Here is a 15,885-nt window from a genome sequence, read left to right as displayed (position 1 = left end):
GTTATTGATATTTTTTCTTAAGCAATGTAGTTAATAGCCCTTTTCCTTGAAATCATCATCATATGTTAATAAAGACTGGGTGTGGTGGCTCACACCTATAATCCCAGGATTTTGGGAAGCCAAGGCAGGAGGTGAGGCCAGGAGTCCAAGACCAGCTTGTGCAACAAATCAAGACTCCTATCTCTAAATACATACATACATACATACATACATACATACATAGCCAGGCGTGGTGGTGCGTGCCGTAGTCCTGCTACTCAGGAGGCTGAGGTGGGAGAATTGCTTAAGCCTAGGAGTTCAGTTTGAGGCTGCAGTGAGCTACAATCGTGCCGCTACGCTCCAGACTTTTTTTTAGAATGACAGAATAAGACCCTGTCTCTGTAAAACAAAACAAAACAGAAAAAGAACAAAAAAACTAGGCTCATCCTGGAAGCCAACTGGAAACCACTCTCCTCCTCCAGTTAAAAATGCCAAGACTCGACTGGGTGCAGTGGCTCACACCTGTAATCCCAGCACTTTGCGGGGCTGAGGCGGGCGGATCATGAGGTCAAGAGATTGAGACTATCCTGGCCAACATGGTGAACCCCCGTTTCTACTAAAAATACAAAAATTAGCTGGGCGTGGTGGCACGCACTTGTGGTCCCAGCTACTCGGGAGGCTGAGGCAGGAGAATTGCTTGAACCCAAGACAGTGAGACTCCATCTCAAAAAAAAAAAAAAAAAAAAAAAAAATGCTAAGACTCTTGTAAAGCAGAGAGAACACAGGATTGAAAGTGGAAATATCTGAGTTGTAGTCCAGGCTTACTACTAACCAACTGAATGAGTGATTAGCAATTTTTTCTTGTCTGTGAAATAAGACTCATAACATCTATGCTGCCTGCCTCACATTGATGTTCTTTATTTATTTATTTATTTATTCTGAGACAAGGTCTTGCTCTGTCACCTAAGCTGGATTGCAGTGGTACAATCATGGCTCACTGCAAGCTCAACCTCCCAGGCTCAAGTGATCCTCATGCCTCAGCCTCCCAAACGTAGCTGAGACTAGCCACATGCCACCAAGCACACATAATTTATTTTTTAATTTTAATTTGTTTTGTTTTGTCTTTAGAGGGTCTCGCTCTGTCACCTAGGCTGGAGTGCAGTGGTGCCATCATAGCTCACTGCAGCCTTGACCTCCTAGACTCAGGCAATCCTCCTGCCTTAGCCTGGAACTACAGGCGTGAGCCACACACCCAGCTTATTTTTATTTTTGTAGAGATGGGGTCTCTCACCATGTTGCCGAGGCTGCTCTTGAACTCCTGTAATCAAGTGACCCTCCTGCCTTGGCCTCACAAAGTGCTGGGATTATAGGTGTGAGCCACTATGCCTGGCCCTGTTGTTGTTTCTTATAGATAATATTCATAAGCATTCTCCAAAAATACTACATTGTGCAAATAAAAAGTACTGGTCTTTTGTCTTGTTAGTGAACTTTGAGGAAAAAAAATCCAGTTATAGGAATTAAAAATATTGACTTAGGATATACCATGTGCCCTGCAAAGTGCTAAACAAAAAGAATGGCCCATAATACTTACTTTGTGACACATGCTTGGCATATATCTACCACCAGAGAAACTGAACACGTTACACTTAGAACAACAGGTAGATCAACAAGCAGGGAAAGTAATTTCCTTTGCAGCAGGAGAGAAGCTCAGCTCAGCCAAGTCCAAGAATAACATTGAAAAACCCACTTATTTCTTCCCCAAAGTCTGTTTTCACCCCCAGATCTAAAGTTCTTTCATTTCCACTGAAACAACCCAGGGCATGGAAGGGACTACTTAAATTCAGGGGCCCTCTTATCAGTTAAGATTAGGGCAACAAACTTGAACAGTTGTGAGTTAACAAGCTACCATTCAAGGAATCTTCAGTAGATAAGAGGATCTGGAAAGTTGAAAGTTGAAAGCAGTTTTGCAGGTGATTTTAGGACAGCTTAAAACAGAAGAAAGACCTGCTGTTGCCTGATTTCTCAAATCGAGAAGCAAATTTAGAGGTTGTCTGGTTGAGAATATGCTGGGACTGATACAAGCTGGAATCCTGTGTGTTCAAGACAAGTCTTTAACCTCACCTAGACTTAGTTTCCTTATTTATCAGTAAGACACAGACAAAGATATCTTCTCTGCAGGGATAATAATCTGAATCTTAGAGATGATACATATAAAGTCATCACATATTAAGTTGTCAACAAATTATAGCTAATTTTTTTAAGGCCAGTTGAGTGATTTTCAGACTTGTTCTAGTGGCAGAGCACTTGGAAGTTGCAGATCATTGTGAAATGTTGAAATGTGGTATCAAACCATATGAACGTTTTTTAGTAGCAAATATGACTACATTGCCTATGAACAATATAATATCAGAAATAAGAACATATATGTTCACCAAAACAAAAAAGAAAATTCCCCAAAACAAGCTATTGAACTGGATAATGAGTCAGAATCTTCCCACAGTATTCGTTGGCTACTTGTTCATTTCATCAGCCTGGAGTTGGAGCTAGTGGTAAGTGTAAGCAGAAAAGCACATGAGGCAAATGGAGAAAAGACTAAACATTCAGATGAACTACAGGCCTCAAAGAATTTGCAAACCTCTCCTAATAACCGTATACTAGAGCTGATCAATGAATCCAAAGATTTTCAAACATTTTTAAAGTGAGGAAATTCTTTCTTCAAAAAGACTTTTTTTCTTTTTTGGCAGAAGAAGCCCGAGATGTAAAACAGAAAAGTGGAAACCCCAAAGAGAAAATGGAACAAAGGCTCAGCTGCCCTCCTGCAAGCCCTGGGATTCCCCGACCCTCCCCACCTCTCCCAGGCATCTCTGAAGATGTCTTGCGCTTGGTGGGGCACATGCTGAAAACCTGTAAGTCCAGCCCCCTCGTTCTGCAGATGAGAAAATTAAAGCTGGAGTGGCTGAGGGATTTATCTGAGGTTGCACAGTGAGTCTGCAGGAGAACCAACTCTAGAACCCAGGCCTGTGAGTCTCACTTCAGCATTTTCTGAAGTGAGGGCTTTCCTCTGCCAGGACTACTCAGATGTTACTCCAAAATAATCTATTGGTTAAATAGGTGGGGCAGAACCACGGCAAGGGGGTCAACTTGGAAAAGGTCAACTCCCCAAAAAATGTACCTTCTCAAACTGTCAGGCTGACCAGATGTCCTTCCTTTGCCTACTTTCTTATCATGTTCCATGCTGCACCCAGATTACCTGTTTATGTCAGAGATCATACACTGGCCCACACCGTGTCTTTAACTATCTTGAATCAGTTGCCAGCATCCAAAAATCAGAATATTTTGGTTTTAAAAAAATTTTTTATTAACATTTTTATTTTTTGAGATGGAGTCTCACTATCACCTAGGCTGGAGTGCAGTGGCTCAGTCTTGACTCACTGCAACCTCCGCCTCCCAGGTTCAAGCGATTCTCCTGCCTCAGCCTCCGAGTAGCTGGAACTACAGGTGCACACCAGCACACCTGGCTAATTTTTCTGCATTTCTGGAAGAGACAGGGTTTCACCATGTTGGCCAGGATGGTTGCAAACCCCTGACATCAGGTGATCCATCTACCTTGGCCTCCCAAAGTGCTGGGATTACAGACGTGAGCTACGGTGCCAGCCCATGAAAGCAGCATTACTTTTTAAAATATATTTTTTAAAGTTTTTAATACAGACAGAGTCTCACTATGTTGCCCAGGCTGGTTTTGAACTCCTGAGCTCAGGTGATCATCTGACCTCAGCCTCCCAAAGCACTGGGATTACATTATAGGCATGAGGCACCGCACCCAGCCAAGAAAGCAGATTATTTCTGAAGGCATTCACCTCATCTTTTGAAACTGGATTGTCTTCTCTATTTTAGGTTTATCTTTGTTCCTATAAGTTCAGTTCTCAAAAATACTTCTATAGACATAAGCTTTAAACCACCAGTCACAAACTCAAATGCCTACAGGGACCAGACAGTAATGGGCACAAGCTAGGAAATGAGGCAATAGGGACTGCTGGGGATGACAAACTGGAGAGTGCATAGCTCTACTCGGCTCCTGGGATTATTATCTATTGGGTATAAGAGTTCAATGTTGCTAGAATTTCTGGTTTTTCAATAGAAACTGGGAATCCAGGCTGGGTGTGGTGGCTCACGCCTGTAATCCCAGCACTTTGGGAGGCCGAGGCGGGCGGATCACGAGATCAGGAGATGGAGACCATCCTGGCTAAAATGGTGAAAACCCGTCTCTACTAAAAATACAAAAAATTAGGTGGGCATGGTGGCGGGCGCCTGTAGTCCCAGCTACTCGGGAGGCTGAGGCAGGAGAATGGTGTGAATCTGGGAGGCGGAGCTTGCAGTGAGCCGAGATCGCGCCACTGCACTCCAGCTTGGCCAACAGAGCAAGACTCTATCTCAAAAAAAAAAAAAGAAAAAAGAAACTGGGAATCCAAATTTTTAGGCAAAATATTCTGATTTTAGGACGGGCGCTGTGGCTCAAACCTGTAATCCCAGCACTTTGGGAGGCCAAGGCGGTTAGATCACCTGAGGTCAGGAGTTGGAGACTAGCCTGGCCAACATGGTGAAACCCTGTCTCTACTAGAAATACAAAAAATTAGCTGGGCATGGTGGCGCACGCCTGTAGTCCCAGCTATATGGGAGGCTGAGGTAGGAGAAAAAAAATACTGCTTTCTTGCATTGATTAAGAAGGAAACTTTCAGTGTTTCCTGAATTGTTTATTTTTCTGAGGGCTGTTAAATTAACTACAAACTAGCTGGACTATGAGTCCCAAAATTGCTTTCTGGGTGTCCCTGTTTATACTACTATCTGTAGCACAACTCCAAACACCCCTGCCCCTCAGGAGACGCGTCACTAAACCACACAGCAGCCTTTTTCCTGGCCCCCATGCACTTCAGTTAGCACTGGGATTAGGAGAAACTGGCTGAGAGCCCCAGGATTATCCCCAGGACAGGGCAACCAGGCACGGCATGAGAGATAGGAACCATTCTTAAGGAGCTGCTTGATCCCTGCTTTCCAGCAGTGGCAATCCAGACTCTCATCTCATTATTCCTCCCTGCACATCCCAAGATCAGTTATCCCCAGATACACCCCCTATCCTTCAATCATCTTACTCTCTTTCCTCATGAAAACTTACCAAAGTATCAGATATTCACACAGAGGTTTCATTATTTTATTTTATTTTATTTTTGAAACAGTTTTGCTCTTATTGCCCAGGCTGGAGTGCAATGGATCGATCTCGGCTCACTGCAACCTCCGCCTCTGGGGTTCAAGTGATTCTCCTGCCTCAGCCTCCCAAGTAGCTGGGATTACAGGCACCCACCACCATGCCCGGCTAATTTTTGTATTTTTAGTAGAGACAGGGTTTCACCATGTTGGCCAGGCTGATCTCAAACTCCTGATCTCAGGTGATCTGCCTGCCTTGGCCTCCCAAAGAGCTGGGATTACAGGCGTGAGCCACCGCACCCGGCCCCACACAGAGGTTTTAATAATTGATATCTGCATCTATCTATCTATCTATCTATCTATCTATATTTTTTGAGACAGGATCTCATTCTGTTATCCAGGCTGGAGTGCACTGGTGCAATCATAGCTCACTGCAGCCTCCACCTCCTGGGCTCAAGTGATCCTCCTGCCTCAGCCTCCTGAGTAGCTGAGACTATAGGTGCACACCACCGCACCTGGCTAAATTTTTTTGTATTTTTTGTAGAGATGGGGTTTCAACATGTTGCCCAGGCTGGTCTCAAACTCATGAGCTCAAGTGATCCACCCACCTCAACCTCCCAAAGTGCTGGGACTACAGGCATGAGCCACTGTGCTTGGCCTGATATCTGCATATTTTTACTTTAGCATTTTAACCTAAAAATGTGTATTGCTAAAAATAAAATTTTAGAGATCACAATAAGTGGGTAAAAAGAATATTTTGGAGATAAAAAGGTCTTACCCTCAAATTATACCACATAGAAAGTTTATGACTTTATTTGAAAGGCTCCAACTTTATCATCTCCACTCCTTCAAGACTTGGTTCAGGTGCTACCTTCTCAATGATGCCTTCCTTTATTGTAGTTCTCTCCCTTCACCCCTCCCTCCCTATTGTATCTCCTGCTTTGTTTTTCTCCCTGTCACTTAGCACCACATGATATACTGTGTTTTACTTATTTTTTTGTTTACTCTATCTCTCTCCATTAGAACATAAGCTTCAGGGGATAAGAATTTCTGTTTGTTCATTGCTACATCCTCACTGCTGTGACCATACCTGGCCTACAGTAGGTACTCAATAAAGGTTTGATAAATAAATGAACTTGTCATGCCCATGCTCAGGTAACAAGGTGCCAATTATATTTATTTATTTTTATTAAATTTTTTTTAGATGGGGTCTCGCTGTGTCGTCCAGGCTGCAGTGCAGTGGTGACATCATGGCTTACTGCAGCTTCACCTCCTGGGCTCAAATGATCCTCCTGTCTCAGCTTCCCAAGTAACTGGAACTATAGGCATGTGCCACCACGCCTGGCTAATATTTTACTATTTATTTTATTTTATTTATTTTATTTTATTTTATTATTTTATTTTATTTTATTTTATTTATTTTATTTTATTTTATTTTGAGATGGAGTGTCACTCTGTTGCTCAGGTTGGAGTGCAGTGGTGCAATCTCGGCTCACTGCAACCTCCACCTCCCGGGTTCAAGCAATTCTCTTGCCTCAGCCTCCTGAGTAGCTGGGACTACAGGTGCATGCCACCACACCCAGCTAATTTGTGTATTTTTAGTAGAGACGGGGTTTCACCATATTGGTCAGGCTGGTCTTGAACTCCTGACCTCAGACGATCCACCTGCCTTGGCCTCCCAAAGTGCTGGGATTACAGGACTCCCAAAATGCTGGGATTGCAAGCGTGAGCCACCATGCCTGGCCTACAGTTATTTTTTTTTAGAGACAGGGTCTCGCTATATTGCCCAGGCTGTTGAATATTATATCAATAAACAGATGCAAAATAGAATTTCTAGATGGTGAGGGTGACTACATATTGTAAAGATGCCTTTTTGTGTGTGTGGTAGTGTACTCTTATTCTACAACTTGATTTTCTCATTCGAAGTCATTCTAATTCATTTCACAGTCTTCTCATTTTTTAAAAATGATTTCATTGTATTCCATAATTTGGTCAACCAGTTCCCTGGAGCTCAGAAGTTTTGATGCCATCTTTCTTTTGTGTATGTATCTTTTGCAATGAACATACACATTACCTTTTCTAAATGTTTTCAAGGATAAGATCTATTCCTCTTCTTCCTCCTCCTTCTTTTTCAAAATCTAGAATAGATGTAGGGTAGGCCATTTTGGGAAGCAGGATGCTAGATTCTGCACTATAACCACACCATATGCATGTCGTGCTGTGTGTGTGTATATGTATATGTCTGAGGCAGTTGCATCTTTAACTAGATTATGAACCTTTTTTCTTTTCCTCTCAGCTAACAATGATGGGGTTCAGTTTTTTATCTGAAATGTGTCCTAGTAAATACATGTTATAATAAGACCTAATTTGAAAAAGAAACAAAAGATGTTCCTAGCTACTTAATTTTATGCACTGCCTTCCAGCTGTCCTTCGGGAAATATCCATTAGTCATTTTCTGTTGGTGGTGTTTATACCTTTTACTATGCTTCTTTGAGTTCACCAAACAGCACACTTAGGAAACTTTGGTTCATTTTTCAAATGCAAACATTCTGAAGCCTGAACTTCTGGTTCAAGTGTTCTAACTTGGCTTCAAGGTCAGAACACAAATTGAAGGATAGATCCCAGACCATTTTAGAATCGTGATGGCAACACATATGCCATTTGTATTGAACTAACTGACCAATGTGCTGAGCAGAGACGACGCAAAGGAGACTAAGGAGAAACGGGCCACTTCAGCACATGAAAATCATCCATTTAAAAAAGTTCTGAGCCGTGCACGGTGGCTCACGCTTGTAATCCCAGCACTTTGGGAGGCTGAGGTGGGTAGATCACTTGAGGTCAGGAGTTCGAAGCCTGGCCAACATGGTGAAACCCCATCTCTACTAAAAATACAAAAAATTAGCCAGGCATAGTGGTAGGCACCTGTAATCCCAGCTACTTGGGAGGCAGAGGCAGGAGAATCGCTTGAACCCAGGAGGCGGAAGTTGTAGTGACCAAGACCGCACCATTGCACTCCAGCCTGAGAAACAGGAGTGAAACTCAGTCTCGAAAAAAAAAAAAAAAAGTTCTTATCATTGGTGTGACCAGAGACAGATATCATCAGTGAAAATTCAAGACCCACAGCATGCAAGATTAGATTACTAACCCCCAGATCAAAGGAATGTAGAGACAAGGAATGACTCTTCTCCAAAGTACCTGAATTTATGATATCCTGGACATAGTCTCATAGTATAACTTTGATTCCAGGCTCTATTAAAAGCTGCAAACTCTCCTATGGAATAACATGCATAAAAGGTTATTCACTGGCGTATTGTTAATATTAGCAAAAGTTTGCAAACAACCTAAGTGACCATCTTAGGGAACTGGTTGACCAAATTATGGAATACCCGTACAATGGAATACGGTAAAATCATTTTTAAAAAATGAGAAGACTGAAATAAATTATTAATAGAATAATTTCAAATGAGAAAATCAAGTTGTAGAATAAGTGTATGCTACCACAAAAAAAGGCAAAACAAAAATACGCACATAAAACCATATTTGCTTATATACATTTACATACATATATATGAAATATCTCTGGAAAGGCCCATAAGAAACTGAAATTATTGGCTTCTTCTAGAAAGTGCACTGGATACTGGGGGGACAGGGTTTGGAGGAGACACCTCACTATGTATCCTTTCGAATTTTGAATCAAACAAATATAATTCCTACTGAAATAAATAAACTTAATATTTTAAAGAGTCTGCGCGTGGTGACTCATGTCTGTAATCCCAGCATTTTGGGAGGCCAAGGTGGGAGGATCCCTCAAGGACAGTAGTTCAAGACCAGGCTGGGCAATTAGTGAGACCTCCATCTCTACAGTATTTTTTTTTTTTTTTTTTAATTAGTCAGTCATGGTCTTAGCTACTTGAGAGGCTGAGGCAGCAAGACAGCTTGGGCCCAGGCGTTTGGGGCTCAAGGTAGTAAAATTACATTAAATGATTTTTTAAAATTAAGCCCTTCAACTAGGAGAATATACAAGAAAGAAGTTCATTATAACTTTTTTTTTTTTTTTTTTTGAAACAGAGTTTCATTCTGTCACCCAGGCTGGAGTGCAGTGGCGCGATCTCAGCTCACTGCAACCTCCGCCTCCTGGGTTCAAGCGATTCTCCTGCCTCAGCCTCCCGAGTAGCTGGGATTACAGGTACCTGCCACCATGCCCCGCTAATTTTTTGTATTTTTAGTAGAGATGGGGTTTCACCATGTTGGCCAGGTTGGTCTTCAACTCCTGACCTCAAGTGATCTGCCCGCCTTGGCCTCCCAAAGTGCTGGAATTACAGGCATGAGCCACCGCACCCAGCCCATTGTAACTTTCTTATACAGTTTCTGTAGGTTTGAATTGTTTGCAAAATAAAAATAAAAAATAAAAAAATAATTTAACAAAATAAGAATCTCTCCTCCAGGGTGATGAGTTGAGTTGGGTGCTTTCAGCTAGGGGCTGTCAAGGAAGGAGAAGTACCCAAGAGAATTTGCTGGCTTCCAATGTATACCAATAGTGGCCTGAGAGCCAAGGGCAGAGTGGAAATCTCTGCTCTGCTCTGCTGCCATCATGAAATGGGTTTCCAACATTGGCAATGCAATTTCTAACTGTGCCATAATCGGAAACAACATTCTTTAACTGAAAATGGCCAAATCTTTGTGCTGGTTAAATACAAGGGGGAAAAAATAAAATGTCAGAGCTCACCCTTTTCCTCCAAACATTTAGGAAAGGAGTTAAATGCAGTCAAAGCTTAGATTTTAGAAAAATTCCCCTGGCCAACTCCAGGGAAGAGGAGCAGCTCCACGACCAGAGCAAACCAGGTATTTCCCGCGCAGGCCCAGCAAGAATCCTGTGCAATGAAGTCATTTATAACAGAGGAATGCTTTGGCGAGAAGGGAAGGCCATGGAGTAGGAAATCAACATATTTGTGTTCCAGTCCTGAAGCTACCTCAGCCCTTTTCATATACAAGCTTAATGTTTTAAGCCCAAGTAGCTGCCTCTATGAAATGCAATCATAAAAGCTGCCTTACTCACCTTCCTGTGCTGTTGTGATGACCAAAAGGTAAAGAAGGGTACAAAAGCATTTTAAAAACTATAGGGCACTAGAGACCAATGCTAGGTATATACAAGACAAAATACCTTTTGAGGATAACTTTGAAGTTTTCAATCAGAGGAAAAAGCAAATGTGATCTTTAGGACGAGATAGATAAGAACTTTCTAGCTCTACCCTCTCATCTGCTAGATGACTTAGGGCAAGTCTTCTAACCATTCTGAACCTCAGTTTGCTCACTGCAAAATGAAGTTAATGCTCCCTATTTAACAAGCTGGCTGTAAGAATAAAGTAAATAGCATATATAAAGTGCTGGGCACACAGAGAACTCACATAAAGATGAGTTCCCTTTTAACCTGCCTTGGGTAATGAATCAGCGTCTCCATCAAGGGATACTCCATTCACTGATTTGCTCATTCATCAAACTCTCTGTGCTGTCTGCTCAATTTTTCTGCAAATCTAAAACTGTTCTAAAAATAAAAGCTAAGCTGGGCATGGTGGCTCACACCTGTAATCACAGCACTTTGGGAGGCTGAGGCAGGAGGATCACTTGAGCTCAGGAGTTCGAGCCCAGCCTGGGCAACATGATGAAACCCCATCTCTTTTTTAAAGAAAAAGAAAAAAAATGAAAACTAAATAAAATCTATCTTTTTTTTTTTTTTTTTTTTTTAAGAGACAGGGTCAGGGCCAGGTGGGGTGGCTCATGCCTATAATCCCAGCACTTTGGGAGGCCGAGGTGGGCGGATCACGAGGTCAGGAGATCAAGACCATCCTGGCTAACATGGTGAAACCCTGTCTCCACTAAAAATACAAAAAATTAGCCGGGGATGGTGGCAGGTGCCTGTAGTCCCAGCTACTCAGGAGGCTGAGGCAGGAGAATGGTGTGAACCCGGGAGGCGGAGCTTGCAGTGAGCTGAGACTGTGCCAATGCACTCCAGCCTGAGCGACAGAGCAAGACTCTGTCTCAAAAAAAAAAAAAAAAAAAAAAGAAAGAGACAGGGTCTCACTCTGTTACCCAGGCTGGAGTTCAGTGGCACCATCACAGCTTACTGTGGCCTTGAACTCCTGGGCTCAAGCAATCCTTCTGCCTCAGCCTCCTGAGTAGCTACGACTACAGGCACGCACCACCATGCCTGGCTAATTTTTTATTTTTTTGCAGAGATGGAGTCTTGCTATGTTACCCAGGCTGGTCTTGAATCCTGGCCTCAAGCGATTCTCCCGCCCCTGGCCTCTGAAAGCGCTGGGATTACAGGTGTGAGCCACCACGCATGGCCTAAATCTATTAAAAAAATATTTATTGTGGGTATAGAGTGTCACAGTTCAGAAGAGAGACTCTGGAGTGAGACTGTTTAGGTTTGAATCAGGTTCTGCCACTTACTAGCTGGGTGACCTAGGACATTTATTTAACAGCTCTGCACTTTAGTTTCCTCATCTGTAAGCACTATGAAAAAATCTTACTATTAATATAATAATAATAATTATTATTAGACATTGTACTCAACAAAGGGAATACAGTTGTGAACAAGGCAGTTTTGAACCCTACTCTCATGAAGCTAAAACAAGGGGCTCTGAAATCACCTATCAAATATCCTAAATGTAGAGAAACATAGGGCCAAAGAGGTGAAGTGACTCCTACCAAGGCCAAACAACTAGTTAGTGAGTGAGTCCTAGTGAAGACCAGCCAGGACTAGGCAAAGAGTTCCAGATTGCAAGCCACTGTTTCTTCATTGCCCAGTGCAATGCAACCAGCATCACCCAGATTCACACCTTCTGGAAACTTAATAGCCCTGAAGTATCAGAGTAGATTACAGAAATCAACCGGAAGCGGCCCAACAATTCTACACATTCCTGACCTCCACTTTTCTCCTACGACCCATTCCTTACACTGTTGTCCTTACCTGGCCTACGTATGATGTCTCTACGAATTTCAGATTTGGAGTTCACGATGGAGACCACATGGAAATGCCACACTCCCCGACACCACCTGATTTTCACTTGTGCTTAAAAATCTTAAACAAGAACAAGGAGGGTCGGGTCTCTCACAGACCTCTTGTAAAGGGTCAAATCCAAGTATGGTGTGGCCTAAAGTGTATACAATACTGGGGGACTCTCCTTAGAAAAGGAATACATTATTCTGAATTAAAAATTAGGTACAAGGCCTCGAAAGGGACACCTGCAAATGAAGGGCCCTGAGGTTTCCTGGTAAATCCAGCTTTGCTCCTATAGTTGCCTAATTTCTTTCCTTCTTCCTTTCTTCTTTCCTTCCATTTATCTAACTTGCACCTACCCTACCGTCTAGCACCCACTGTACACCAGGCAGTAACTTCATAAGTTTACATCCTGATTAAAAAATTGTCGGCCTGGGCAACTTAGTGAGATTTCATCTGTACAAAAAATTTAAAAATTAGCTGAGTGTGGTGGCACATGCCTGTAGTCCCAGCTACTCAGGAGGCTGAGGCAGGAGGACCACTTGAGTATGGGAATTTGAGGCTGCAGTGAGCTGTGATTGCACCAATGCACTCCAGCTTGGGTAACAGAGTGAGACCTTGTCTCAAAAAAAAAAAAAAAAAAAAAAAAAAGAAAGGAAAAAATGTGAGATTGGAGTAAAAAAGATTTATTCCAGTCAGCAGGTTTTTATCCATCTTATGATAAACTTGCTTTTCTTGATATAAAGGAATAAGATGATGTACACCTAACCTGTCAGTAATGTGTAAACAAGCTATGTGGGGCTGCTTGTTAGATGCAGTAAGTCCTAATGTAGCCAGAGGCTACAGCTTTCTATTTACACTTGTGAACACACCCAGAGGCAGGCTCTTCTATCATGAGCATATTGAACAAATAAAACAACCCTTTCAGATGGTAGGGGGCAGTGACATAGCCTTCTAGAGAAAATATTATATAGTTACACATAATTATATATAATAACATGTTTTATGCACATCATCTGATTTCATGTTCACACCATCTGATGTAGTAGTAGGATGGTTTTATTAAAAATCCCCATATTACAGATTGGAGACAGAGGCCTATAGTGACTTGCCAATGTCATAGAGCTTCTAAGTGTTTGTAAAGGTAGATTCTACTCAAGCTGGGGGTGGCAGCTTACGCCTGTAATCCCAGCACTTCGAAAGGCCAAGGCCAAGGTGGGTGGATTGCTTGAGCCCAGGAGTTCAAGACCAGCCTGGACAACATGGGGAGACTCCATCCCTATAAAAAAATTAAAAAATTAGTCGGGCACGGTTGTGCATGCCTGTAGTCCCAGCTACTTGGGAGGCTGAGGCAGGAGGATCACTTGAGCTCAGGAGTCCCAGGCTTCACTGAGCTAGGATCAGCCACTTTACTCCAGCAGCCTGGGCAACAGAGCAAGACCTTGTCTTTCGGAAAAAAAAAAAAAAAAAAAAAAAAAAGACTAATGAGTCTAAATTCAGAGTGCTTTCTAATTCAAAAGGAACAGTGATTTTCAGTTAATATCGCTTTTTACAGGCGTGATACCCAAGGATCACTTCTCTTTTAATTTCCTTTCCCATAGCAGCCCTATTCTCCTCACATTCAGAGGACACAAAGACTGTACAGGCAGCAACTGCACAAAGAACCCATAGACAAAATAAGTAGGGGCCATTTTGTGGATAATTTGGGAATGGGAATTCGGTCCTTGTGGTGGGAGAAGTTTTCTTCGGCTCACATTCTCCGGGTGAGTCATGTAGGTTTATCCCATTATTTGCACAATTCCTCACCTCTCCCCGTGGGCTGCAGTATCACCCAGCCACAATGGCATCTGCCCTTCACCGCTTCATCCCCTGCAGCCTGCTTGGTCAGGGCCTGGCAGGGAGCTGAGGAGCCCAGAGAGGGAGGGGAGGAAGCACACGGCCGACAGTGGCTGTCAGCTTTCCCAGCTGACTCAACTCCCCACCTCCTCCTCCCCCGCCCTGCACGCAGCCACCAGCCTCCTAACTTTCCATTTCCAGGCCTCTGGGGTGGGAGCACTCCCTCCCGCTGCCCAGGGCGCCTGGTCTGCAGTCTGGGGCTGCCAGGGCACCACGCCCGCTGGCCTGGCGGGCTGTCTCTCAGGACTCTTAGAGTCTGCTGTCATGGAGAGAACGGAATATAGGTCAAGGTGCTCTCGGAAGGGCCCAGGGGAGGATCACCTGACTGGGAGGTGTGTGACTCAGCGGGAAGGGAAGGGGTGGAGCCGAATCTCCCGCCCGGAGGAGCCGGGAGGAGGAAGAGGTCAGGTTGCCTCTGTCTGGCTGGTTGTCAGGGGCGGAAGGAGAAAGCAGCTGGAGGTAGAAGGAAGGATAAGATGACCTCTGGTGACCTATCTAAGGTGGAACACAAATCCATTCCAGAGCGGGCTGTCCCCCTCGGTGTAGCTGAAACCACTCCCAGCTCAGAACTCTCTCTGTGGTTGTGAAGACCTAATTAGCTGCCAAAGTGAGAAACCAAATTAACCGAACGCTCATCACTCCAGACTCCATCGACCCAGGCCCCTAAAAGAAACCAAAGACCCTTGTATAGCACACAAAGGTGGCCATCCCTATTAGAAGCAATTCGATCGTTTCCCCCAATCAATTCTGAATATGAAAATTACTAACCCATTTTATTTTAACGGATCCACACGGCAGGGGCCTCCTTTCAAGGGTGCGGCAGTTGCTGCTGTTGCTGGAACAGCAGCTGCTCTGTCTGAGCCTCACTTCCTCTGGCTCCAGCTGCAGGTTCCTCCTGGCCAAGCAGGGAGTTTCCTCATTCTCAGGGCTCTGGGCCCAGGCCTTGCTAGCGGCCACCCTCACCTCCCACCCTCAGCTGCTCACCACCCACCCTCTGTGGGTAGTGCTCTGGGACTCCCTCGTTCCATGAGTCAGAGCCAGGCTGGAGACAGACAGTAGGCTTCCTTTATTAAATCAGCCTCCTGCCCTGTACACTATAGAGGAAAGCTATAATTACTCCTTTGGCCTGGCTCTGAGAACTGAGCCACAGACGCTTGACTAGGAGCGACGGTTCCTGATTTCTGCATTTATCTAATGATGCACCCCAGTTTGGAAATAAGAATAACAGCCAGAGGTTAAGGGCTTGTTACACAAACGTCAGATGTTTTGCATATATAATGGGGTGCATTGGGCCTGGATACTCATGTAGATTGCTAGAAAAATCACTATATTAAGGCTGCCAGGAGTTTTCTGTTTTGTTTTGAATGCCTCCTGCCTTGTTGATTGAGTCACACTTGAGGTGGCCTGCTCATTGCTGATGCTGGTTTACAAGAGACAAAGAAAAAAGCAGCCAAACATTGTTTCAGGTCTCCAGGTCAGGACTCTTTCATCCCTTAGGTATAATAGACACAAAATCTCAGGCCTCTTTCATCCCTTAGGTATAATAGACACAAAATCTCAGGCCTCCCAGCTTTTCTTTCTTTTTTTTTTTTTTTTTGAGACGGAGTCTCACTCTGTTGCCCAGGCTGGAGTGGGGCAGAGCCATATCAGCTCACTGCAACCTCCACCTCCTGGGTTCAAGCAGTTCTCCTGCCTCAGCCTCCCAAATAGCTGGGATTACAGATGCCCAACACCACGCCCAGCTAATTTTTGTATTTTCAGTAGAGACGAGGTTTCACCATGTTGGCCAGGCTGGTTTTGAACTCCTGACC

At 43.7% G+C, this 15,885-nt stretch overlaps 1 protein-coding gene across 6 annotated transcripts in view; it reads right to left on the bottom strand.

Annotated features, from left to right (window-relative positions):
* CHD9 (chromodomain helicase DNA binding protein 9) overlaps positions 1 to 15,885 on the bottom strand; it is a 275,732-nt gene that overhangs the window by 216,406 nt on the left and 43,441 nt on the right. The window contains exon 1 of one of the 6 annotated variants that reach the window (XM_054453476.2): positions 14,843 to 15,285. The exons of the other annotated variants lie outside the window; for them this stretch is intronic. The gene's annotated coding sequence lies outside the window, so the exon portion shown is untranslated. Of the gene's footprint in view, positions 1 to 14,842; positions 15,286 to 15,885 lie in introns of those variants that run through there. 6 annotated transcript variants of the gene reach the window in all.

Source organism: Pongo pygmaeus, chromosome 18 (genome assembly GCF_028885625.2).
Source record: "Pongo pygmaeus isolate AG05252 chromosome 18, NHGRI_mPonPyg2-v2.0_pri, whole genome shotgun sequence".
Taxonomy (NCBI): domain Eukaryota; kingdom Metazoa; phylum Chordata; class Mammalia; order Primates; family Hominidae; genus Pongo; species Pongo pygmaeus.
The sequence above is the reverse complement of the archived record's forward strand: the minus strand, read 5'-3'. Positions and strand labels throughout refer to the sequence as shown.